Raw genomic sequence first — 27,855 nt, 5'->3', positions numbered from 1 at the left:
CAGCAGGCCAGGAAGTCTTCAGGAAAGTGGACCAAGTACCTCACACAAGGGATGGTTGATGAATTAATTGAGTCAATGGCCCTGATCAGGTAAGCATAAGTTAAAAAAAGTCTTTCAAGTTAACAAGTATTTGTGAGACAAGTTTAGACATTGAGAATTTTGTTTTAGATATTTTAAAAGGAAGAGTATTCATTTTTATTTGTTTGTTGTTTATAATTATTTCAACTCCAAGCACATGTGCCTATTAGTTTTTAAAACTATTCTAGTATTCTTTGAACTTCGTCAGGGCCATTCTGAGCATTTAGAGACTAGAGTATCTATCTGGAAAGTTTCAGTTTTCTACACAGCCTGCATCGATGTATCTGTTCATAGGAATGCTTACACATCATAGAGGTACAGAGATACATAGCTATAACTCAGGTATCTAATAATAAAGACTATATTTCCATTTTGTAGAAATAACATTCTGTGGACGCTACATCTCAGGAGACACAAGGTCTGACTTTCACTAAAACTTTATAGAGCTTACAACAGAAAAACAAACAAGAATCTAATTAACTAATTTTGTAATAAATTATTTCCATTTAACGCACACATAAACAGGGCAACAAATCTAAATCTGAGAAATACATCACTTTAAAACAAAAGCTAAACCCAAATATAATTTTAAATAATAAAAGGGAAGATAGTTATCATTGGAATAAAATCAATCTTTACGGTTTCAGAGTATATCCAAACAGTGAAATAAAATCAATCTTTATGGTTTCAGAGTATATCCAAAATTATGTTTTTAAATGAGCATATAATGATCATTAGCTATGTGGAAAATGATCATCAGAATAATGAGAAAAAGTTAAAAAGCTCAGAAGATGCCTCAAATCTTACACCTCTTTGTAAGTATCAATGTTTAAAATTAAACAAAATTTAAGGTTGTCTTGGGCTACTATTGGCCATGGGAATGCATAATTTACAATTACAACAGTAATCTAATTATATATCCTGTTTCTTCCCCAAGAAATGCATGAAGCCAAAGCTGAGGCATGATTCTGAGGTCTTCTCTAGTCACTCCTCAGATTTGTGTTGCCTTTACCTGATTTTGTGTCCTGTGCTCACCCGTACCCAGAAGTCATTTTGAACTCCTTATCACAGTAAGAATAAATTTAAGTACTTTAATTTTTCATTTGAATTTGTTACAAAGTGCCTCATCCTTTATAATTTTAAGAAACACCCTTACCTCTCTCTACTCCCTTCTGTAGCCAGAGTAAAAACCGCAGCATCAGTGACTGAATTGGGGAGAGGCAGGCACCTGAGCCTCCCTTTTAGTGTTAAACACATAGAACAGAGTACTATTTCCCAAGAAAATCAATCTTAAATACTTTTCCTGAATTCCTTATAGCGCAGTCCAGTCATTTAGTAGATGCTCAATAAGTACTTGATGAGTGGTTCTTTAATTCACACTAAAATAAAAAGAATACTGTAACTGCAATTTTCAGCTTCCACCTACAGACCTCACTACCTAAGAGAAAAATGTCAACACTCATCAATGGTAGAAATATAAATTTCTGGAGGAAATTCGCCAAAGTGTCAAAAGTCTTTTTGTTTTAACTGCATACTCTTTGACTCAGCAACTCTACTGGGGATTTTTTAAGGAAACAACCAGGCTAGTAAGCCATGGTACAAGAATATTAGCAAACTGGTGCACACATTCATGACAACTGGTAATAACCAAAATGTTTAACAAGAAATTAACCTAAGTGAAATACATTGTAGTGCAATCAAATAGTGATAATATAAATAACAAGGAAAGACGTTTGAGATATATCGCTAAGTAAATAAACAATATTGCACAGGAGAACGCATAGTACTCGAGTCTGTTTACGTACATATTTGCACACATTGAAGCTGCTTCCCCTCCAGACCGGGCACATAGCTAGACTACATTTCCTAGTGTAAGCAGAAATGTGGGTCACATTTTGTGGTCTGAAACTTATAAACATCTCACTTGCCATCCTGTCTTCCCCATGACTGGAGGTCGATCGCTGGCCAGGAATCTCCAGGCATTAACGATGGGAATGCCCTGAGTGACTGCATGGAGCAGAGCAGCACTGCGCTGCCCCCCACTGCTGGCACGCCCCTCCACAGTAAGAAGTAACCTGTTGTGCTAAGCCACCAATATTTTGAGGGTATCCATTTCAGCAGTTGAGATATCCTGACTAATATCCATGGAAAAGTATAAAAAAAACTGTATATACCAAAATATTAACAGTAGTAGCAGTTGATTTTTTCGTATTTTCTATTTTTCTTGCTTAAACACCTATTTTGTAAGAAAAACCTTACAAATGGGATTTTTGACCCCTAAAGCTAGGATTCCAAAATACGGAAAAATGAATTCCTGTCTTTCATTAGCATAATACATTTATGAAATATAAGGGAAGTATAGAATTTCACTAACGCTTCCTAAATTATGTAATGTTCTGGTGTGATCATATTCTTCAGAAAATAATTTAAGCATAATATAAATAGTTGCTTTATCAGGGTATTTTTGCCTTGGTTAAAGTCCTTAACAAAAGCTATAAGTTATCCTCTTAACCATTGCTAATATGGAGCAAAAGCTCTACGATGAGTCCATTTCCACCCATTTCCACCCCTCAAACCCTGAACGATTTAAATACCATCCCACACAATCCCTCCAACATGTCCACACTTGACTGGCTCATCTTGACTAAACGTCGCAGACCTGACAAATTCTTGAGCTCTTAGAATGACTTTAATGCAGTTTTTAAGCCCTCTGACATACCCTTCAAAACTCCGTTAATGTGATTTACAGTTAAAATAAACATAAAAACATCATTAAAATAATGATAAAAGGTTAAGGCCTTGAGCTACCAATGCAGAAAACAGAAGGCCACGCTGTGCTCGGGGGTTCAGAGGGTCTTCAGTCGGGGGCACCCAAGGTAGAACCAAGCACCCATTTGAGCATTTCAGAGCATTCATGGTCTGTGCAGAAAAGGATGCTAAAAATTGTCTTGCTTTGCCAAAAAAAAAAAAAAAAAAACAGCATTTTTTATCTGATTCTTCCTTTGCCTTTCACAAAGATTGTGTACTTATTCATTCTTTCTTTATACCCACTTTACAGATGAGGAAACTGAGGCTTAGTTCAGGTCAGTGTCACGAGCTTGTAGGAAACAAAGGTGTGACCCTTCCACGTCCACCACCACAATTCATCTCAGGCACCTTTTTTCATTATTTTCCTTCTCTTTCTTCCCTGAAAGTGCTTCCCAGCAAAATTAATCATGCAAGTCTGAGCTCCTGCCCACCTTGCTGCCTTCTGAGAATTTCCAGCTTGCTACCTTCTCCCATCCTGCTTCTGCCATCCATGCTGGTTCAGTCTGTAGATATGACTTAAGTTGGCTGTTTCTCCTTGAAGATTTTTCTACATTTTCTAGGCCTAGTTCTCATCACTCAAAATCTTTCATCCCCGTAGGCTTGCCTGCAAGCCATAATATTGCCTTTGACCAGACTGTGAACCCTCAGAGGGAAGCATGTGCCGTTTTCAGCCTCGCTTCCCCAGAGCCTTACATAGGGCTTGGCTCATTCTAAGTTCTCAAAAATAAATACATGAAAGAATAACAGAAGCTACTCTATTTTTAAAGAGATATTACATGAAATGAAATTCACAATTTATGAATGACACATTGCAGTATGTCCCAGCTTTTCTGGTTCTGTTAGAATAGTCATTTCAATGTTTCCCACCTTCTGAGAATGTCTTTCTTACCTTGGCTTTGCCTAGCCAGCAATTAAAGGCTTTTGACTGAAGACCACAAGTATTGCAAAGCTGGGAGCAAAAACATTTTTCTTTATAAATGGCCCAAGTCAATTTTTCCTACAGGTAGATGTACAGCTTGCTGAAGAAACTTCAGTCATTCATTCTTTCTAAATTATCTGCTGAACATCTACTCAGTTCCAGGAACACGTTTTAAATACTCATTCAATCCAGTTTCCGCAGTCACACAAGTCAGAGACTGGTTAAGAATAAAGACATAGGAAAAATGCAATGGAGAAGTTCAGTGAGTATTAAGGGTGCACATGGATGGGCCAAGTGGAGGTGAGGACATCAAGGAAGGCTTCCTAGAGGAGGCAACCCTTGATCTGTGCCTCAATTATGAGACAAACTTTAAATGGGCTGAAGTTCCGAGTACAGAAGAGATGATATGCAAAGCCACAGAGATGAGAAAAAAACCGAGTAGGAATGCATGGAGAATAACAGGATCTTCACTGCTAATGAACAAACACGGGTGAGCAGGATGATGTAAAAGGAGACCAGCAAGGGAGGAAAACGGGCACAGGCAAGGGATCGCCGTATACACCACGTTAGAGTTTAGTCTTTGACTTCAAAGAATTATCATGTACACAAAAATCTATTTTTGAGACAAAGATTTACCATTAAAAATTTATCTACTGCCTAGTCTCCGAGGATTTGATTATTTTATGCATAGTAGTAAAATACTTTTCTTAAATAATCTTGGAAGGGAGTAAGAATCACCTCATTTAAATCTTTTCTTAAGTTCTTGGTTTTCTTTCGAGGAAGAATTAAGGGACTTCTTAGATCCTCTCGGAAGGTGACTATGATGTCTAAAGAATTGCTCCTCCATCTTGGGGCTGCTCTTGCTGTTCTCTCACGCGCTGGCTTGCTTTCGCTCTCGCTCTCGCTATTGCTGTTCCCTGTTTCTTTTCTTTATCAATCATTTTGCCTTCGATGCCGTTTTCACAAAGGGGCTTAGTAAGCCTCTTTTTTTTCCTCCTGAAATGGTTTCTTAAGCAAACAGTGTGGAACGTTGGGTTAGAATACCGCTCTCTACTGACCATCCTCATATGTCAGGCCAGATCTTTTCCACTTGTCATGTTGGCACTCATAAAACACATCTGGGACCTCAGGCTACCCTGAATCTCGCAAAAGTAGGGCATAAACCAAATTCTGGAGTCCTCTGTTGATAATAATCCATTCAGTGCAGCACCTGGAGTGTTTTTTTATTGGAGAGAGTCAGTGCTGTGCTGAGCGACGGTGACGCGGTTTGATGGAGCTGCCCCTGGAATGTAATAAAGAGCAGGGAACCCGCTCCTCTGAGTGTGTTCTTGAATTAAAAGCCAATGGTTTAAGAGTTCACTGGAGAACCCAGACAGAGAGAGGTGCTTACTCCACGGCTGTTGGTGACACCGAGCACATCATTAGTCTATTCTAGTTAGCTACTTACTTCCAGGTGCAACTTAAAGTGTAGCACAAAAAAGAGAAAAAAAAAGAAAAACTTTACATTATGCTTGGTCCGGACTAACTTAGAAAACAGGCTCGAGCCTCTGTACCCCTCCAGCAGTGAAAATGAAGTTTTACTGCTAATGGAGTTGGAACATAAGACCCATGCAACTGGAAGCTGTGTGCTTTGTAAGTTCCATTTCTCCTTACCCTTTGGAGATATAGTACAAAATCCTGTCTTTTCTATTTGAAAACATATAGTATTAGTGGGGGAAGATCTGAAATACTAATTTTTATTACTTTATTTGCAATTGCTATTAAAAATAAGTATCAAAAATAGAGATTTTTCTTATCATTTTTACATGAAATTAGTGGCTCTACTATTACTTTTTCAGAATGAGAGAAAATCCAAGAATATTTTAATCTAAACAGTCAGGGGGAAATTGTTTGATGGCAATACTAAATTCTAGGTTCAAATGATTTAATTAACAGTGATTTATTTGCAAACAAGAAGTCTTCCAATAATCACTTCTTTGATAGTCCCTTTAGTAACTTAAGGCTGAAACTCTCCCACCTTTGTGCGAGAGCATATTTTGCAAAAGTGATTATAAATAACTTGGCTATTCGTATTATCTCTGAAAAATTCAAATGACTTTTTACCAGAAAGAATCAACATGTCCATTAAATCACTCATCACATAAAATGAAATTCTGTTTTACAAGCATCTGGACTAATGTTTTCCTATCATAGTCAGGATCCTATTTTGAAAGTTTCTTAGTTATATGACTACTACTGACCTTTCCTCATTGAAAAGCATGAAAATAAGTGAAATAAGCTCTCAAATAGTGATGTTATCAATTATCGATATAAACCATAATATATTTATGATAAGAGGAAACCTAAAGAGCTTAAGTTTGCAAACATAAAAAATGATTAGATGTTTTCTTAAAGACTAAAACCTCAAGTCATAATTTTTAAAAGATTTAAATGCTTTGGCTATGTCTGTATCACCCAGACAACAGAGCTCAATTTCTCCTGATGCAGTCTGACATTGCAGAACTCCTAAAACTTAATCCAAGCCAAATCCTATTTTAATTGATTAAAATAAACAGATATTTTCAGATTTAAAAAAGTACACAATATCTGCATTATAACTTATTTCCACTTGATGATAAATGTTTATAATAAGGCAAAATGATACACCTGTCTGCACTATTTGGGAACTTCCATGATTTTTAGAAAAGTTTTGTTTTTAATTAAAGCGTATTATACAGCATCAGAATTTTTCTTCTTTATTATGCCAAGGAAGCATATGGAAATTTGAACTGTGAGATGTTACTGATTTATTCTGATGCTAGAGAATTTTGCTCCCATGTAAACATTTCCTGTGAGATGAATATGGATAGCTTTGTACCCTAGAAAAGTCCATTATTATAAGTAGCATATGGTTTTGACTCCTGAGCCATGAGGAATATAAGAAAATGCTGTTTGCCATACAAGTGATTGTAAACATTTGGTGCACCCCTAAGCTAAAGACAGAGATGGTTACTGAATCTGTTTTTTTGAAGTAGCCAGCTCAATTGTAGTCTTTTCTTCATTGTGCATTTACTTTTTCAGCAGTTGAGTTAAAGTTTCCCTGCAAGATTCATAGATAGAGACCAAATATTCTGGTCCCGCAGCCTCCTAACTCTGAGCAAACAGATGTCAACATCAAGGCAAATGGGAAATGAGTTAATGATACATTCCACACCAATGCTCATGCCAAGAGTATGTGCTTTCTTAATTTGATCTTGCATAATCATAAAAATCTCCACTTTCACAAATTACGTGGACTATATCTTTTAATTTGTATATTTGAAAAAACCTAAAAAGTGAGTCCAAAATGAATTCTTATGACTTTTCAAAGGGCTTTGGACTCTTCTGAATTATAAAATACTGAATATAGAGTTTCCAAATACTAAATTTAGAATCAACTCTAAATTTATATTAAAAACACAACTAAAAATATTAAATATTAATTTTAATATTATGTAAGTTTCTTTTTTTCTAAGAGGAGAATAATTTATACATGCACTAACTCATTGATTTCAATGATTCCCAAACATACTTGATCCATAAGAATCACCTTAGGAGCTTATTAAAATACAAATTCCAGGACACAGTGGCTCAGATGGATCTTATGATCAGAAAGTTTTAAAATGATAGATTCAGATCTACAGTGGAGACCAGGGGCTGGATTGATGTGTGTAATAAAGTTTCTTTCAGTTTTAATATTCTATTGTCTATGAATTGACTGAAGAAACCACAAGTTTATTCTTTTGATATAGAATGATATATATGTAGATATAAACATAAACATTGGCATAGACTTAAATACTATAAGGCAAACTTTTTAGAAGAGATGGATAGATAGATCTAGATAGATATTATAACACAGGACCTTTTATCAAACTAGTTCTATAAGGTTATCAACTGGAATTCACTCTCCTTTTTCAGCAGACATGTCTAAAATGTAATGAACTCATGGCGAAAACAAATACAAACTAGCCACTGAAATTATTCTCTACATACATTACACTAATCATATAACTACTCAACAGTCTTTCTGCCCACAGCTATATAGGCAGACTGCGTGTGTGTGTGTGTTTATACAGATTTTTAGCTGTTACTTGCTTAAGTTAATTACAAGACAACTTTGGATTTAGTAAAATTAAATATTTTTTAAAGCACAATTTGAAAACTTTGACCTACTTTCTTCAGAAAATCCTGGAGAAGTGAAACTAGAGAACCAGTAAATCTAAATGTTGAATTAGAGTCACTATTCCATATTTCTAAAATTATCCTACTCCTAAAACCAGTCAGCATCAGCCTGCAAAAAGTGGTCTGAATAAATGCTTCTCAAATTTTAATGCATATACAAATCACCTGCAAATCTTGTTAAACTGAAAACTAATTTAGTAGATGGATGGTAGGACACAAGAATATTCATTTCTAACCACTTAGACTCCACCAAGAAACTCTTAGAACTAATAAATGAATTCAGTGAAGTTTCAGGATACAAAAATCAGTTCCTCTTCTATACGCTAACAATGAGCTGTCCAAAAAAGAAATTCAGAGAACAATCCCACTTACAATAGCATCAAAAAGAACAAAATATTTAGGAATAAATTTAGACAAGGAAGTGAAAGACCTATACACTGAAATCTATAAAACATTAATGAAAGAAACTGAAGAAGACACAAATAAATGGAAAAGTATCCCAAGTTCTTGATTTGGAAGAATTGCCCTTGTAAAAATGTCCATACTACTCAAAGCTATCTATAGATTCAAAGCAATCTCTATCAAAATTCCAACGGCATTTTGGCATGTTTTTGCAGAAATAGAAAAAACAATCCCCAAATTCATATGGAACCACAAAAGGCCCCAAACGGCTAAAGCAATATTGAGAAAGAAGAACAAAGCTAGAGGTATCACATTTCCTGATTTCAAACTATATTACAAAGATATAGTAATCAAAATAATATGGTACTGGCATAAAAACAGACTCATAGACCAGTGGAACAGAAAGAAGAGCCAAGAAATAAACTCACACATATATAGTCGATAACCTACAACAAGGGTGCCAAGAATACACAATGGGGAAAGAGAGTCTCTTCAGTAAACGATGTTGATGAAAGTGAATACCCACATGCAAAAGAATGGAATTGGACCTCTATCTTACACCATATACAAAATTTGACTCAAAAGGGATTAAGACTTAAATGTAAGACTCAAAAAGTAAAACTTCTAGAAGAAAACATAAGAGAAAAACTCCTTGGCATTGGTCTTGTTGATGATTTTTTTTAGATATGACAACAAAGTACGGACAACGAGAGCAAAAATAAACAAGTATGACTACATCAAACTAAAAAGTTTCTGCAGAGCAAAGGAAAGAATCAAAAACATGAAAAGACAACCTAGGGAATGGGATAAAATATTCACAAACTGTATATTCGATAAGGGGTTAATATCCAAAATAAATAAGGACCTCATACAACTCAATAGCAAAAAAAATAAATAAATAAAATAACAACCCAATTGAAAAATGGGCGAGGAACCTGAATTCACATTTTCCCGGAGATGATATACATTTGGCCAACAGGTATATGAAAAGGTGCTCAACATCACTAATTATCAGAGAAATCCAAGTCAAAACCAAAATGAAACATCACCTTACACCTAGTTAAGATGGCTACTATCAAAAAGATAAAAGATAAGTGTGGTGAGGATACGGAGAAAAAGGAACCCTTGTATGCTGTTAGTGGGAATGGAAATTGGTACAGCCGTTGTGGAAAACAGTATGGTAGTTCCTCAAAAATTAAAAACAGAACCACCATATGATCCAGCTTTCCTACCACCGGATATATATATACATCCAAAGGAATTTAAATCAGTATCTTAAAGAGATATCTGCGCTCCCATTTTCATTGCAGCATTAGTCACAATAGTCAAGATATGGAAGCAATCTCACTGTCCATTAACAGATGAATGGATAAAGAAAATGTGGTATACACACATACATACACACACACACGAACACACACACGCACTCTGGAATATTATTCAGTCTTAAAAAGAAGGAAATCTTACGATTTGTGACAACATGGATGAAACTGGAGAACATTATGCTGAGTAAAATAAACCAGAGAAAGACAAACACTGTGTGGTATCACTTATATGTGGAATCTAAAAAAATCATACTCATAGAACCAGAGAGTATAATGGTAGTTACCAGGGGTTGAGCGTAGGGAAACTGGGGAGACGATCAAATGATACAAACTTTCATTTATAAGATGAATAGGTTTTGGGGATCTAATGTACAGCATGGTGACTGTAGTTACTAATACTGTATTATACACTTGAAATGTCCTCAGAGAGTAAATCTTCTGTTCCTACCACACAAATACAAAAAATAACAGCTATGTGAGGTGAGGGATGTGTTAATTGAATTGATTGTGGTAATCATTTCACAATGTATACATATATCGTGTTGAATATCTTAAACATATACAATTTTTATTTGTCAGTTATACCTCAATAAAGCTGGAAAAAACTGTAAACAATGAATAGGCCCAACAATGGAGGTAGGTAAGTAAATGATGGTACATCCACTAAATAAGATTTCATGTAACCAGTAAAAAAGTCATAAATACTATCTAGCTTCATAGAGATATCATTTTTGTTATAATGTTGAAAGACAAAAACAAGTAATAAAATTGAAACATCACTATAATTACAACTTTTTAACAATAATAAATATATAGAAGAAAGTGTAAGAAAAATACTTTGAAATGCTATCAGGGGCTGCATTAATGTTGTGGTAGTCTCATACCTTTTCTTTTTTTCTGTGATGTGATATTGACAAATTTATAACATTTTTAAATGTACATAAATTATTTAAACATAGTTTTCTATTTTTTTCTTTACTACCTCCACACAGAGATGCCACAGTCAAACGCAATAAGTATGACAAATCTTTCTGGGGGTCAGTCCCTTCCTGGGCTTGCAGGAGGATTAAGCTTCCTTGCCTCTTGAAGTTTGTTGTAACCATATGGCTTGAGTCAGCAAACGAAATGTGAGGAAAAGTGATATGTCACACTTATAGAGCTATTTAAAAACTGATGATGATTCTCCATGATTACAGTGGCAAACCTGGAAGCCTCATGTGGAGATGCAGGCATCATAACATGACAGCGACTCTGTCAGCCTAGGTCCCTGAGTGATGACGAGCAGGTCCCCTCCACACCCCAGCAACCTGCACTGGTATGTAGAGATACAAATCTTTGTTGTTTTAAACTGTTGATGTTTAGAGGTTGCTAATTACTAAGCATAAGCTAACCTATCCTAATATAATAGGTCATTATTGTCTTGTATCATTATGGTAAAAATTTTCCAAAAGCCCAACCAAAATCATATACCTGCCTGCCTTAGTCAAATATGTATAATTAGAAAATTTTATATCTTAGTCTAAAATTCTATATTAGTTATTCTATAACTAAGACATTTCAGAGATACCAGGAATCCTGAGGAGCACAAGAAGGTTAAAGGTCTTATAAAACTCTCAAAGTAATACATTCAAGGATCACAATCTTGACTCCCTTACTATGAGTGAAACCAAGTGAAACAAGACCTGGAATCTAATGAATTGATCTTGCAGGCAATCAATGTGGCTAATTTAGAATGAAAGCTCACAAGTCCATAGACGCTGGTAGATTCTTATCTTCCATTTGTTGCTAACACATAGCTAGGCATTGAGTTATTTAGCAATAAAAATAACATAAGAAATGGTTAAAAGGAATTTAAATAAGTTTAGAGAAACAAACACTGTGAGAAATAATAATCAAGTACTTGTCTTATCGGTAAAGTGCTAAGAATTAGAAAATGGAGCAAAATTAAAACATTAATTATGACTCTGTTTTGGTGTTGCACAGCAATTCTGTTGACACATTGTAGTCACAGTTAAGCTGCGGTTTGTAAATAATTCACTTTTCATATAAATGAGAGCAGATTCAAGATTATCCTTAAAATAATGTCACCCTCACTTGTATTTCCATCTGCTTTCTTGAATGGAGAAGAGAGGGGTAGGTTGATACGCCAAAAAATGATACATAATCCACAGGCATAATATCTGAGCAATTGCCTGTGCTTAGCATGTTGTTAACGGAACAGCATTGCGACGTATGTTGCAGTGGATAAAAAGCTGAGTTTAAGGAACATTAGAACACAAGGTTAACCACACGGTAGAATAAGTTGCTGAGATATTCCTATATGGTTTCAAGAATAAAAGCTTTAAGTTACTATCTTAGATAGTTTAGAGTTTTAAAACGTCACTGTCATAAAATATTCTAGAGATTTTTCATTTTCTTTAAGTTCTTTTTAACTTTTTATAAAATTAATTATACACTGTATCATTTTTGGTGGTTTTTGAGTTTGCAAGCTGGAAAAGTCAGAGGCTATGTTTACATTTATATTAATGCTTATAATATCCCACAGTGCCTAACACATAGTCTGTACTCAAAAAGCATTGAATGAGTTTAACTGGATTCTGTATCTTCAACATGGTCACTCTCCGCGGTATCTTTACCTAGACTTCAGATCCTCTTCTATCAAAGGACGCATTGTACAGCATATAATGTCTCTTGAAAAAAAGTATAGAAGATAAAAGATAGAAGAAGGATTAAATTCTGTTCTCTTTATAAAGGTTTTACTCATTTATTGACAGGAATTGAAATAGTTGAAATGAATAACATGAAAAATACACTTAAGAAATTAGAAAACCAGAAACAAAGAGAGGAGAAAAACTAAACATTTTAGCCAAAAACATTATATGGTTCATATGACAAAATATCCAATTTAACTCAGCTTTGTAAAAGCAAGTGCAAAAAGAAACTCATAAAGGTGTGTCGTGTTTATTAATTGAAAGTAGAAAACATATCGATTCCTCACAGATGAAAATTCTAATACTTAGGCTCTAAACTATAAAAGAAATTCTCCTGTGAGATTTAACCTGGGGCTTCTGAAAAAGAAGTAGACTGAATGTTGCTGCTTTTTGTGACCTCTTTCAATGAAAGCTGGAGGCAGGGGGAGTAACTCCACTAGGCCTAAGCTAATGTAGATGGACCTTATTGCCATTCTGACTTCAAGCTGGATCCAATGAGAAAACACAGCAGTGTCCAGAGATTGACGGAGGACAGGCCCTTGGACTAATGCGTCTCAAAAAATCGCTTCTCACGCTCAGACTGTGGATGAATGGTAGCGCACGAGTAAGATCACAGCCTTTGGAACCAAGGAGATCTGGATTGGACAATCTGTTTCATCTCGGACAACTTATTTCACTTCCCTGAGCCTCAGTTTCCTTAGTGGAAATATGCAGGCGACGAATAGAGGCAGGACATAAAAATCATCTGACACCTGCCCTGGGAAAGACATTACTTGCTGCAGAAAAATAAGGAGGGATATTAGATTCCAGACGAGCAGGTAAAACTGTTACAGCTTTCGAGATGCCTGAAAAGCCTGTCCAAGGTTCTCATCCTACAGAAGGTCCGTCTACCCACTCGTGGAAGAGGGGCAAAGCCAGGGGTCTCCTCGAGGAACAGCTGGCATTCGCCTTCAGTAATTAGACAAATATTCATCTGAGATCCCAGATTTTCACACCGTAGAATTAGTCTAATATCAACCCGGGAACTGTACAAAGCAGACTCTTCCAGTTGCCTGACATCAGCAACAGAAAAACCCCAGTAACGCTTCCAAGGCTTAGATGATTCTGAGCCACCTGGCTTTTCCACGATGATGCCAGAGTTAGTTAGCTGCACGTATATGCCCAGATCACTGAACACATGGACCAGATACGTGGAGACATTTAGTGTTCACTGTTCTCATTTAGGAGCATGTCTCTGTCGGATAATGTTTCACTTTTCCTAGTTAATGCTGTCAGTCTTCCTGGCAGTAAATTCTAGGGCCATTTGCCTCATGGAGCCATCAAACCAGGTCATCAGACTGTGGAAGGATACCTTTTCCACTCTGGATGAGGTGTGAAGTTATTTCATATAAAAATGCCAAAATCCCGGCATATACACTAAACAAAAGTTGAACAGAGGTGATCCCTGTTTCCCACCACTTAATATTATTATCTAATATGTAAGTCATGGAATTACATCCCTTCCAGTCATGAGAAGCGTGAATCACAACAAATCAAGTGATATCACTGATTTCATGCAAAACTGTTTTCATAAAATAATGTTTCTTATGATCAACTCTAAATTCTATCATTTCTCTATTGATACAGAACGTTCTTCCGTAACACCTCGTGATCCTTCTTCTGTTTAAGTCCAACTGAATTCAATGTGTTTGATAGTACTTTGTTTCAGAATAAACCCAACAACAAGAAATGCAAGCAAGGGACAAACAAGGCCACATTTTTTACGTTAATATTATTTTTATATTTATTTCTTTATACTAGTTTTCCTGTTTGTCACTCTGTGTGTTTTAATCTGAAATTAATCTCACTTCTAACCTCCCCCTCTACTGCTATCACCCCCACCCCACCAAAAAAAAAAAAAAAAAAGAAAAGAAAAGCTTAAGTGGAGTAAATGGCCCAAATGGCCCAAAAGATATCTTTTCCACTTTAATCCATGTAGAGAAAAAAAAGTGCACATCATCTGCTGGTGGCTCAGCAGCCTGAAACTATGTTTTGGTGTGCTTAGTTCTGTTGCTAGTGGCAGAAATAATCATGCTTTGTATTTCTGTAATACCTTTCTTCTGTGGAGCTCGCAGGATATTATGTGTCTTGCATTGCTAATCTTCATAACATCCCCATATTTACAGGAATCAATGGAAGTAATGGCCGTATTTTAACCTGGAGGATCACAAAGTGGGCAAAATTGATAAAGAAAGATGCTAAACACAGCTGATCTTGGTAAGGGTGTATGGAAATGTCATGGGGCCAGACCCCCATTGCCCGTCACACTATCTGCACCATTTTCCATAAGCGAATCTTTCTTTCAATCTAGAGAGAGAGCCATGACTGAAAGCTGAAAAGAAGAAAGATTCAGTGACTAAGCAGCAGAGTGGAACCTCAGGGCCTCTGCGTTTTCTTTTTAATTCCGTTCCTAATTTGTGATGTGACCCCAAGAAACCTTTTGCCCTCTTTAAGCCTCAATTGTTTTACTTACAAAATAGTATTGTGAAAGCATGTTGCTCCGCATCCTGGCTCTGGCTTCCAACACTCTATCTTTTGTAGTGTCCTTTAATTAATTTGTTCATCTATTCAACAGATATATAGTGAGCATCATCCATGTTTAAAGCACTGAGACAGTTTCTCTGGGACTTTAAAGGAAATTAAGACATTATCTGGAGCTTAAAAAATAGAAGCAGGAGCTCTTACATGTATAAAAATAATTATGTAATAAATCACTGAATGTTAAGTGCCATCAAATGATGCAAATGATCCACTAAGAAAATTCTGAGGATTTGACCCATCTGGCGGGATGGGTTAGCAGGAAAAGGACTGAACAAGAAGAAAAACCTCATCTATAGATCCAGTGCTACTACACTAGCTCTCTTTAAAATGGATGAAACAACAGCGGAATTCACAAGGTTGTTGTGACAATAAAATTAAATATTGTAGGAGAAAGCAACTTGTAAGTGTAAAGTTATTTTTTTATGTTGTAACTGAAGAGATAAGAGAATGCTTCAGGTAAATGACATTTGGAAGGATCCTTGGATGATGAAGAATATTTCAAAAGGTGGATAATATTCTGAACAGAAATAATGGTATAAGCTAAGGCATAGAGCAGGAACAATTTAAGAGACAATCAAGAAATCAAAGGATTAAAAGTTACAATCAGAGGAGTGAACACCTTCAGGTGGTATAGGATGGTGGAAGTGAAAGATATGAAATCAAGGAAATTAGAGTGAGGGGATTTGTTAGTTTAAGGTAGTCAGATGTTTCAAATGTTGGCATCATCTAAGGGAGGATGGTGGTTGAGCCATGGCTTAAACGAACTGAATATTTAACTCAGCAAAATTGAAGTAATTCAGGAAATTTGAGTCCATTGTTGCATGAGCCAAGCACAGAGATAGAGATGAGAATGCAGAGTAGAGAAGAAAATTCTGACTCCTGTGCAGAAGTCATCAAAGTAGTGAGAGATGGAGATGAAAGCCAATAAATGGTAGAAATAAGGCAGATGAGGGGCTGGCCCCGTGGCCGAGTGGTTAAGTTCGCGCGCTCCGCTGCAGGTGACCCAGTGTTTCGTCAGTTCGAATCCTGGGCGCGGACATGGCACTGCTCGTCAGACCACGCTGAGGCAGCGTCCCACATGCCACAACTAGAGGAACCCACAACGAAGAATACACAACTATGTACCAGGGGGCTTTGGGGAGAAAAAGGAAAAAATAAAATCTTTAAAAAAAAAAAAAAGAAATAAGGCAGATGAAAAACAGAAAATTCAGGTTACAATGAATTGGAAGAAATAGCAGAAAAGGTTGAAGATACACAAAAATTCCATAGTTTGCTTATAGTGATGCTTTATTTAGGATTCTCCTAAAATAGTGTTCTTAGCAAGTAACTCCAATCTCCCCATTAATCTAGAAAACTTAAAGGTCAACATCCGGGTCATGACTACACACCATTCTTCACAGCTCAGATTCGGAACAGCGCCACCGGCAGCCATACCCTTCTCTGTGATCAATGACTTTCCTGTCAGGACATTTTCCCAATATCCCATTTCTCCTCACCTCCTCCCACAGCACACACTCGTATATCCACTTTGAATGAGTCAGAAGTAACTCAAGCTGAGGAATAAATTAGGATGTCTAGCCTCAAGGTCAAAACTGTGTGCTGCTTGCTTGAACAGCGTCTACCACGGCGTTGGGTACATGTACAAAATTTTAAAGTTAGTGCTCAATTATTTCATCCATGCTGCATGAACATATACTAGCAATTAGAAAATATCCTGATTTATAAATTCTGGGTAGATTGGAGTGCCAAGGTTAACTCCTTTCCACCAATACAAAGTATGCTTTCCATTTAACTGTCAGATTTAAAAATCATTGTCTACAATGTAGACCATCATAAATTCTGTTCTTGGGTCTAAATTGAGGAAAACTAGCATAATCTATGGTATCTTACAATTAATAAAACATTTAAAATATTTATTTTAAAACCCACATGATTAACTAATGAGCTGGGAATGAGAGATACTTTCTTTTACTTTATTCCTCATTTTGTTTTTCACCTTTTGACCTAGTTTTTCTTTCTTCTTTTGATAACTGATTTGCCTTTGATCAACAAGAGTGAATGTTTAATGATCAGAATGCAAGTCTTACTTCAAAGATCAGAACAATTTCTTGCTGGCCAGTCTTATGAGTAAGTCAGCATTAACTGGCCCATCTAGCTAGAGTATGTAGCTGTATGTATTTCTCATATACAGTTTTCCCTATTAAAAAAAGAAAAGAAAAATTACTTACAAATATGTCATCTAGGTATAAGTAGACATTCTACAGACTATCAAAATATAAGTGAAATGATGATCATTGTGTTCAACATATGTCATTTAGAATCACCAGACTTCGTATTTCAGGTTTTTATGATCTAATTTCTAATCTAAGGCAATGTCTTATTTTCAAAAGCATTCCCACATTTATGATACCTTTATTAATGTGGTTTACTTTTTCTCAAGTTTTCAACTTTTTGCTGAAACATCAAACTGATATGATTTTCTCATTATTTATATTAATTTCTCATGATAAATTTTCTTATAGCTGGCTCTGAACCAATCACTGAATAAAAACAGAAGTTCTTAACAAGCTAATGACTATTTATAAAGTTATTTAGGGATAAGATAGCTCCCTTAAAACAACTCCAAAGAAACAGATGCACTAGCTCCTCCATAATAGCCATATAATTTAATCATGCATGTTGATTCACAGTTTAAAAATTGCGTTCAGATATTTTATTTCATTTGATCCTCACAACATCCCAGTAAATTGGGTTTGCAAATATTTTTATTATCCCTATTCTCAGAAGAAAAAACTGAGACTCAGTTAAATAAATTACTTGCTCAAGGTTATACAGATAATAAGCAGCACCGATTAGAATTCATGTCTTCAAAAGACAGCACATTATATGCTTGTTTGATCCGAAATGAACACTAAGGAAAGGACTTCAATAATTTCTAGCCTCAAAAAAGCATTTAATTTCAATGCAATACAATATGAAAGAGAAATAAGAGGTATAGGATTCGAAAGGATGAAAAAAAATGTCATTTACAGACAAAATGATTGCCTACATAGAAAATATAGATAAAACAATGAAAAAAATGAGTTTATCAAGGAGGCTAGATAAGATAGTGTTGTGATAAACAATCAACAATATTTTTAAAATATATGAAAATATTATTTAAAAAATTATATTCACAATAACAAAAAACTTTCAAAATACCTAAAACTAGAGTAACAAAAATATACCAGAACTGCATACAAAAATTACAAAACATCATTAAAGCCATAAAAAGAAGACCTAAAAATAACATTATCTTTACCCCAGGAGTTGTTGTTTTAACTGGAAAACCCTGAAATATAACTGTTCATAACATTATCAAATATTTTAAAATGACAATATTATATGATCAAGGAAAGCTTCATCCTTTTGACGGTTTTTGCCTAATATTACCCTAGTTTGAAAATTGTCAGCACCCCAAAAAAATGATTATTTAACTTCTTAATATCATTTAAAAATGGTAGGTACATCAGAATGGCTCAAATTAAAAAGATTGACCTTTCCACGTGTAGTGGAGAATATTAAAAACTGGAACACTCATGTACTGTTGGTAGGAATGTAAAATGGTACAATTTTGTTAAACAGTTTGGTAATTTCTTAAAAAGTTAAGTGTACACTAAAATATGATCCAGCCATTCCACTCAGGTATTTGCCCAAGAGAAAAGAAAGAGCACGTCCATACAGCAAATTGTCCATGAATATTCAGAGCAGCTTTATTTGAATAGCCAAACATTAGAAGCAACCTAAATATCTATCAACAGGAGAATGATAAACAAATTGTGATAAATACATACAAAGGAATACTACCCAGCAATGAAAAGGAATGGACTTTTGATACACACCAAACAAAGGATGAATTTCAAATAATTACGCTAAAAGAATCCAGACAATAAAAGGATGTGTACTATATAATTCCATTTCTATAAAACTCTGGAAAATACAAACTAATCTATTCTATAGTGACAGAAAACAGTCAGTGGTTGCTTATGGGGTTTGGGGACAAGGGGAAAGGGTGAGAGGGGCCTTATATAAAGGCCTGAAACCTGTGGGGTGATTGACACATGGTGATGGCTTCATGTGTATATGCATACGTCAGACTTAGCAAAGCGTATACTTTTAAAATGTGCAGTTGATTGTATTTCAAGTATACCTCAATAAAACTGTTTTTTAAGTGATAGATAAACCAGAATAGTTTAGCAGAGGGTAAATTTCCAAGCTACAATGTTCAGAACACTACACTCTTATTTTTTAAAAAATAGTTTCCTTCTATAAAAGATATTTGTGTCATGCATTCATAAAACAATAAATCTACAGCCTTTACTATGATAGGTCTCTGAGTTTAGCTAGTCAGAGACTTTAATTTCATCCATTACAGTCTTTTAATTGCATCTAATCTTTTGTGAAACTGTTGAGATGAGAAACTAAAGTTTGTTCATCCCCTTGCACTGATCAAAAGTCAAATGATTTTGGAATTAACTATGTATTGATTCAAATTCAGCTACTCACTAGCTGTGTGAACCTGTGCAGATCACTTCACACGTTCTGTTTCTCTAAGCCTTTATTTCCTCATCTGTAAAATTGAGATAATTATGCATCTCTTTCTTGGCTGTTGTTGTAAAGAGAATTTACATCTGTATGGTACTATATACAACAATAGGTACATAATAAATGATTATTATTATTATATAACATTATGAGGTAAAAAAATCCTGCTGAAGACTTTGGTAATTTTTCTGGTCTCTTTCAAGCCAATTGAGTCAATTATTGGTGTTCACACATCTGGATATAAAGTATTATCTATGTACATATATGCATGCTCATTTTTTCAACAAATAATTTGTTAAACCCCTGTAGAGCTGTATGGCAAACTATGAATTTCTGTCATATTTTGTATGTTTAATTTCAGAGTGGTAGTCATTCCTTTAGAATTCTAACCATTGAATTCTGACCTTCACAATTATTATCTGACTAAATACTCTTCCATAATCACTATTTTAAAATTTCAAAGCTTTGTTTAAAGATTGGTAAAATTAAAATATAATATGTATAATAAAAATTGTGTGTGTGTGTGTCCAAAGAAGGAAATTCAACGAAAGGTTGATTTTTTTAATTTAGACGATTAGACAATTATTTTTTAATTATTCTTCTTTCTCATTTTACTATAATGCCAATTTTTTGAAAGCATATATCCTCTTTAAAATGAAAAAGAAATCTGAAGTAATGAATAAAATATTTACCACCTAAATTTAGCAGTGTCCACAATTGCTATATATAGAAGCATCACTTGGATTCTCACTCCTGCTCATTCCCCCGTCACACAACATGCACCAACTTTCATAAGTAAATCTGTCTTTCAATCTAAAGGGAGAATCATGACTGAAGGTTGAATAGAGGAAAGATTCGGTGACTAAGCAACAGACTGGAACCTCAGTGCTTGTGAATTTCATTCTAAGTCTGTCCCTAGTTTGTGATGTACTCTAAGGAATTTCTCAGCCAGTCTCTGCCTCTCTTACTTGGCTTGTGAAATGGTGGCATTCACAGTTACTCTCCACCTGGACTCTGTCTGGTTTCTGAGCAAGCATTGTGTATGTAATTAAACCCTGTATTGGTTGTTCACAGTTATGCCTAGTAGAGATCATATTCTCTACTCAGAGCTAGGCAAACAAATATGTAAATAACCACCAAATAGTCACCCTTTCAGACTGAAAAACACATTAATCAATATCACATCATCATTTAGTTTTCATTGGGAAAGAGTTCACTGTTGGTTGACTCATCCTCATACCACTCTCAACATCCCACAAGGATCTGGCCGTATTTATAAGCCCCCAGAGCATTTCTATCAACACTCAGTACTAGTTCATCATATCTCTTTATCCCTTAAACATATTAAGACTTAAGGAAAATGAAAAGTAGCTCTTCCTCCAAGAAAATGAGATATCCTGTCTTGGAGATGAGGAGCTTTATTTCACATGTTTACCTACCACATGTTTAACAAAATTCTATTGGAAGATTAAACAAGTTAATGTAGCCCAAAGTAAGGGATCTTAAATTAAAATCTCAGGATGACTCAACGTGTATATCACCTCTTCAATCCTCATACCAGGTTGAAATTTATATATGCATTTTACCACAGTAGTAAGAAATTTCTCCCAAACTTCCAACTCTGATATTGAGGAATAAACATTCAAAGTTCCAAGAAAGTCATATAGCGCAACTATAGCTGCTACCTGCCCAGATTTAAGATGCAGTCTTTTACTTTTACTTAGCCAGAAATCTATTTTATATATGTATACATATACACACATACACACATAGAGAAATTCCTCCCCATTCCTACTCCCCTAAATATGCACACCACATCCATTCATAGAACATCTGGAAGGATGAGCAATGGCAAATTGCATCCTGATACCTGTGCAAGATAAGGCCAGGTGGTAGTGCATGCTGGGATTTGTAGTTTTTTGTACATTCCATTAGTTCAGGCTGTCGAGATCAAATGGAAGATGGATAGAAAGGCACCCTAAGGAGAACATGATTGTATAGAGAAAATTCCTGCTAGAAATTGGAATAGAAGGCCAATTTGCCTTCTGACTTCAAATCTGGAAAAAAAATTCAACTGCTATTAACATAGACAAGAGCAGGGCTAGGACTATCTCTGTTTAAAAATATTAAGTGTCCCTAGATCTTGCCACATAATAAACAAAAACATGCAAAAGTTCAAGCTATTGTCTCTGAAAAACATAATATAGAATAAGGGAAAGATAGAGATAATTCTAAAACCATTTAGTCTTTGTTCAAAAAATATTTTTTGAACCTGTTCTATGCAATTGGCACTGTGTGAGGCACTGGAAATAGAAGAGAAAATAAATCAGACATGGGCACTCTGCATTAAGTTTAAAGTCAAATAGGCAAAACAGATATTACTTAAAAAGTTATACACAGGGGCTGGCCCCGTGGCCGAGTGGTTAAGTTCGCGCGCTCGGCTGCAGGCAGCCCGGTGTTTCGTTGGTTCGAATCCTGGGCACGGACATGGCACTGCTCGTCAAGCCACGCTGAGGCAGCGTCCCGCATGCCACAACTGGAAGGACCCACAGCGGAGAATGTACAGCTGTGTACCGGGGGGCTTTGGGGAGAAAAAGGAAAAGATAAAATCTTTAAAAAAAAAAGTTATACACATATATTTAAAACTACTGTAAATATAAAGAGAGGTACAGACAGAAATAGAAAGTTGTATTATAGTATTCAAGACAAAACTTTATGAAATTGCTTGACATTCTCATGCATGTCAATGTATGTAAATACATTTTGTGTTTTTGTATTTGTAATGCAATGTAAATAGATGTAGCCTCTACGAAAAATAAACAGAAAACCATAATAAGAGAAGAAGCCAGAAAGAAGGTCAATAAGTGTAATAAGGACTGAATACAAGGAAATTAAAGATGTAATGACACAATAAAAATCCATACTGGGGAAAGAACAGAACTGAACCAATATTGAGAAAATAGAATCAGTAATATGTAGAATAAAATTAAGAAAGCCCTCTAGAACGAAGAGGATATGGACATAGAGATGAAAACATAGAAATGAAGATTGTAGTTTTGAAAGCACGGAACAGAGAACTAACATGTGAATAGCTTGAGTTTCTAAGAAGAGACTACGTAAAATAGAACCAAAAGAATAGTCATTCTCCAGTAAGGACATTTCGATCAATGACAAACCACGTATATGAAGGTGGTCCCATAATATTAGTACCATATAGCCTAGATGTGTAGTAGGCTATACCATCTAGGTCTGTGTAAGTACACTCTGATGTTTGCACAACAACAAAATTGCCTAACAATGCATTTCTCAGAACGTATCCCCATTGTTAAGCAACACATGACTGCAGTCAAAGAGTGTCAGGAGGAAGTGGATGGAATATTCTAAACTGCAAACAATTTGTGTAGCTAATATCTTACTCAATGACAAAAGACTGAAAATGCTTCCCTAAGGTCAGAAACAAGATAAGCATACCCATTTTCACTACTCCTATTTGACATAGTCCTAGAAAGTCTAATCAGAGTAATTAGGCAAGAAAAAGAAATAAAAAGCATCCAAATTAAAGAGAGGAAGCAAAACTAAATCCGTTCACAGATAGCATGTACTTACATGTAGAAAAACCCAGCAAATCTGCACACACACAAAAAAACACTTAGAGCTAATCAGTGAATTTGGCAAAGTTGCAGGATACAGATCAACATATGAAAATTATTTGTATTTCTACACACTTACAACAAATGCCTTTCAAAGGAAATTAAGAAAATAATTTGCAATAAAGTAAAAAGAAGAAAAGACTTGGGAATAAATTTAACCAAAGAGGCACAAGACTCATCTATTGTAAACTACAAACATTGCTGAAAGAAATTAAAGAAGACTAAAATGGAAGGACATCCCATGTTCACAGACTGGAAGACCTAATATTTACAAAATGGTAATACTACCCAAAGCCATATACAGATTCAATGCAATCCCTATCAAAATCCCAACAGTGTTTTCTGCAGAAATTGGAAAGCCCATCATAAAATTCATACAGAATTTCAAGGAACCCAGAATAGCAAAATCAATCTTGAAAAAGAACAGAGATGGAGGACTCACACTCCTCAATTTAAAACTTACCACAAAATCTGCAGTAATCAAAACAGGGTGGTGCTGACTTAAGAACAGACATATAGACCAATGGAATAGAACTGAGAGCTGAGAAACAAACCCTCACATCTATGGTAAATTAATTTCAACAAGGGTGCCAAGACCATCCATATGGGGAAAGAACAGCCTCTTCAACAAATGGTGCTGAGAAAACTGGACAACCTCATGCAAAAGAATAAAGTTGGACCCTTACATTACATAATACACAAAAATTAACTCAAAATGCGTCAAAGACCTAAGTTTAAGAGAAAAAACTGTAGAGATCTTAGAAGAAAACATAGGGGCAAATCTCTATGATCTCGGATTTTGCAGTGATTGCTTAAGTATGACACCAAAAATAAAGGCAACAAAAGAAAAAATAGATAATATGGACTTCATTAAAATTAAAATTTTTGTGCATCAAAGGACACTATCAAGAGGGTGAAGAGACAACCAACAAAATGGGAGAAAATATTTGAAAATCGTGTATCTCATAAGGATTTAATCTTCAGAAAAATAAAGAACTCCTACAACTCAACAACAAAAAGCCTGATTAAAACATGGGCAAAGAACTAGAACATACATTTCTCCAAAGGGAAAATATACAAATGGCCAATAAAACGTGAAAAGATTCTCAACATAATTAGTCATTAGGGAAATGCACGTCAAAACCACAATGAAATACCACTTCACACACATTAGAATGGCTATTAGCAATAAATCAAAAAATATCCCTTTTATCCTCGCTGCAGCTCTCTCAAGCAGAGACTGTTTTTGCTCCCATGTTCCTCACTTGGCTGCAGCTGGAGTATGTCTTCTTACTTTTTGCTCCCTATTCCCACTTCCAAACCACTCTCCTTTCCTTGTTCCTCCCTAAAATCCCAAAGCTTGTCGTGGGTCATCTGTCAAGCCCACACCATCCCTCATTCTTCTCTTATAATTCCTGAGTCTTGGCCACTCTCTACAACACATCCATCATAAATCTTGGTGGTTTCACTATCCAATTGGATGAGTCTTCTCATATCCTGGCCTCTCTGTTTCTTGATCCCACCTTCTCCAATGATCTTGCCATCTACCATATTTCAGCCACTCGGTCCAATGGTCACACCCTAGACCTGCACTGTCCAATAACGTAGGCACTAGCTGTGTGTGCTGTTGAGCTCTTGAAATGTGGTTAACACGACTGGGTGATTGAATTTTCAATTTTATTTAACCTTAATTAATTTAAATGCAGATTTTAAAAATGATATGTGATTTAGTAAGTGAAAAACTTTTAAGAATGTTTGGATCCATTTGGATACATATATTCACTTTTTTCAATTGTAAATGTTCTGAAATCCAAACACCTATCAAATATTTCTGATAAAAATTTAGCTTCCTAATTGGGCTGTACTATAAATATAAAATATATACCACATTCCAAAGACTTAGGATAAAAAAAGAATGTAATATATTTTATTAATAATTTTTATATTGATTACATGTTGAAATGATAGTATCTTGAAATATTTGGTTAAATAAAATATATTATTAAAATTATTTTTATCCCTTTCTTTTTACTTTTTGTGTAGCTACTAGAACATTTAAAATTGCATATGTGGTTTGCATTATATTTCCGTTGGTCATTGTTACCTTAGACCTTGTCATTACCAATAATTGCACCCCAATATCAATTTCAAAGGTCCCATTTCTTGATCACAAACTATCTTTCCAACTGGTACCCTAACCCCAATAATTATTTAGCTCCCCAGGACAATCAATCCGTTGATCCGACCACCTTAAACTGTCCTTCCTCCATGTCATCAGTTCCTTTTCAGTCAACTTAGACTCCATGCTCCATTGTTATAATCAGTGAGTGAATGAATGAAAAATGTAATATTAGATATGCAGCAAGAAAACATTTATAGCTAGTTTTTATCATGTTCTCTGAGTGTCTTCCATTGTTTTACTTGAATCTCTCAACGATACCGTGAGGTGATACTAATTTTATTCTCATTTTCTGATGAGGAAACAGAGACTTGGGGAGTTGAACTTGCCAATATCCTACAGCCAGTAGTGGCAGACCTGGAACTCTAACCAGGGTCCGTCAGCCAGCAGGGAAAATGCTCTTATTCACTCTCTCCTAGTGTCTTTTATATGCTACAACATCATGACGGAGAAGGAAATAAGTGATAGATAAGCTTGCTCCTTAAAGAACTTGCTGCCTCAGGGGTCCCTAGGTCTCTTGTCTTCTGCCTGAATTTGGCCCACTCTTTTGATCTTATATATGATTCAAAGCTGTGCTTAGATCTCTTCACAGCCCATTCTCCACGATCTATTCCCTCCAACAGCCCCAGCAGTAATTCACTTATTTATCCGTTCAACAAATGTTTTAAGGACCTTCTTTATTCCAGACACTGCCATGGGTGTTGATCGTACAGCTATGAACTAAACCCAGAAGTCAGCAAACTGACAAAGGCCAAATAGTAAATATTTTAGGCATTGTGGGCCAAGGGGCAAAATTGGTGATGTAGTACTTACATAACAAAAGAGAAAATAAATTTCCCAAATTTGTATGGATGAAAGTAAAAACACAATAATAAAAAATGAGTACAATTTTTTTTGTAATACAGGTTTACTAATGAGAAGAATGGAATTCTTTTTCTAGAGAGAATGAAATTTTGCTTGATTTAGGTTCAGAGTTAGCATTCCTATAATAAAATCAATTGCAAATGTTCATGTGTATGTTCTAAGCTCGCAGCCCATACCAAAATGGGAGGATGAATATGGCCCATGGGCTGCAGTGTGCCAAGCACTGACTTAAACAAAAAAAATCTTTGTGCACATGAGGCTTATATTTTGGTGGATAAGTGGGGAATATAGGCAATAAAAAAACGATAATATGTCTGTTGGTGATAAATGCTATAAATAAAAATAAAGCAGGGAGCAAGGAATAGAGAGTGACTAACGCAAGATGGTGGAAGCAGTGATTTGGTGTAGGGTTGTCAGAGGAGACTTCTTCGACTGAAACAAAGACCTGAGCAAAGCTGGTTAGTAGGCCAAGGCAGAAAGTGAGGCAAGAGTTTTCCAAGCTGAGGGAACTCGGTGAGGGTCCCTGAGTAGATGCGTATACCAGCGATTGGAGTGAACAAGGGGGATGGTGGTGGGAAATAGAGAGGCAGTGGTTTAGATTATAGAGGCCCTCATCAGTGCAGAGTGAAGTGTGAAATCATTGAAGAGTAGCAGGAAGGAGGAGAATTGAATGAAAACTGAGGGTTGAAAACATAAATGAGACAGGACACAGGTTAATCACAATCTCTACTCTCAGTAAACAGGACTGCACAAAGGAGTTGACATTCAGATGTTTTTGATTCACTCCTCCCATCTTTTTATTTACTTATTTTTTTACTGAATAAACAAGCGAATATTTGGTGAACATAAGTTCTGAGAAACGTAAAGATAATATCTTATTGAAATTAATTCAACAGATGTATACAGATAACTATAATATGTCTAGAAATTTTCCAGTTATTGTGGAAGAAATGAGAGGAGCACAAGGCCTTATAATCACAGTAGAGAGTCAGGAGATGCATGAACAATGGACAAAACCCCCTCTGGAGAATCCTCTATTGTGTGTAGTGTTTAAGGTGGTGACCCCCTCCCCCTGTGGAAGTCCAGGGAAGCAGAATGGCCCTCTCCCTACCCTTGTCCTGCCAGTGCTGGTGCGGTTGACTCAGGTTCCCCAACCAGAAAGACAGCCCACAATTGGGACTTCAAATCTGGAACAAGCGATTTAGCAACGTAGAGATTATTGGAGTTCACGTTTCCCTGCAGCGTAGGGAGAGCATGGGAAGGACCATTCCTCTAACTTAATATTTGATGTCCTTTGGTGTAAGCTGCCTAAACTGTGTTTTTCATTCACTTTCCAGCCTAGTCCTCAGCCTTTCCATCGTTCTATGAATCCCTGATTTTTATCCAGATCGCTGGAGTCAATTTCTGTCACTAGTGACCAAGAAGTCTGTAAGCAGATAAGAAGGCAGGACAAGTTACAGAGAACCAAGGTTGTTACAAGGACAGGTAAGAAAATATCTTTGGGGCCAGCCCAGTGGCACAACAATTAAGTTCACACGTTCCACTTCTCAGT

At 35.7% G+C, this 27,855-nt stretch overlaps 1 long non-coding RNA gene across 1 annotated transcript; it reads left to right on the top strand.

The window, feature by feature from the left end:
* On the top strand, window positions 1-27,777 carry LOC139076233 (uncharacterized). The gene is made up of 3 exons (XR_011527616.1): window positions 1-89; window positions 10,932-11,050; window positions 27,641-27,777. It is a non-coding gene; the product is annotated as an uncharacterized lncRNA (long non-coding RNA).
* The last annotated feature ends 78 nt before the right edge of the window (window positions 27,778-27,855 follow it).

Source organism: Equus przewalskii, chromosome 15, assembly GCF_037783145.1.
Source record: "Equus przewalskii isolate Varuska chromosome 15, EquPr2, whole genome shotgun sequence".
Taxonomy (NCBI): domain Eukaryota; kingdom Metazoa; phylum Chordata; class Mammalia; order Perissodactyla; family Equidae; genus Equus; species Equus przewalskii.
The sequence above is the reverse complement of the archived record's forward strand: the minus strand, read 5'-3'. Positions and strand labels throughout refer to the sequence as shown.